Genomic DNA, 1,105 nt, shown 5'->3' on the forward strand with positions numbered 1-1,105 from the left:
AAAAGGCAAGAAAACAGATTTTCCACTCACAACCTCCAGATTCAGGAATCAACTGTGCTTATATGTTGACTTTGGTCTAAAGAAACTGACTTGGACTTTTGAACTCCAGGGCTGCAAGAAAATAAATCAGTGTTGTTTTAAGTTATTAAGTTTGTGGTAGTCTGTTACAGTGGCATCAGAAAATCAGTACACTCACAAACACAATAGGCAAAAAAAGTAGTATATTATGTATGATTGCATCTACATAAATTAAAAGATAGACAAATCAGCCCTTGCTGGCGTAGCTCAGTGGATTGAGCTCGGGCTGCGAACCAAAGTGTCGCAAGTTCGATTCCCAGTCAGGGTACATGCCTGGGTTGCAGGCCATGACCCCAGCAACCGCACATTGATGTTTCTCTCTCTCTCTCTTTCTCCCTCCCTTCCCTCTCTAAAAATGAAAATAAATAAAATCTTTTTAAAAAAGATAGATAAATCTAATCCATGGTTTTATTAGTCTGAATATAGTCACTTCTGGGGAGGAAAAAGACAACAATGTTAAGATGGGCAAAAGGAAGGCTTCTGGGATGCTCATAATGCTCTGCATGTTGGTCTGAGGGCTGGCAATGTGAGTATGCTAAATTTGTGAAAACCCCTATATGTGTATTCTTCTATGTGTATGGTATATGCAGTTTTAGAATTGGTGCCTTTTCAACATTTAACAATCTGACAGTCTGCTAAAAAAGACAGATATATATTTAAAAAGGTGGGAAAAACACTCACTGAAAAATAACTTTATTTCTCAAGAATGCTAAAGATCTATTTCACTCTCTAAATGATTAAAAAATATCAACAGACAAGTTAGTGACTTTAAATGCTAAAAAAAACAAGCTAACAGTAAAACACTGCTTAATTAGCTTTGTTATACCTGGACCCTAGGACTGTAAATTACCAAAATACAAGTAAAACCCCATTTTCTAAAATAACAGTAAACAAAGGAGAAAGTCAGGTACTACATAGCAAATGATCAAAATGTCTTTTGGGCCTAAGATTCCTGAAACTAGCAAAAATGTTAGTAACAGAAACCTGCCATTAATCTATATAGATCATTAAATATAAAAACAATGTA

This window comes from Phyllostomus hastatus, unplaced genomic scaffold (genome assembly GCF_019186645.2).
Source record: "Phyllostomus hastatus isolate PE091 unplaced genomic scaffold, TTU_PhHast_1.1 phas_contig_524, whole genome shotgun sequence".
NCBI classification, from domain to species: domain Eukaryota; kingdom Metazoa; phylum Chordata; class Mammalia; order Chiroptera; family Phyllostomidae; genus Phyllostomus; species Phyllostomus hastatus.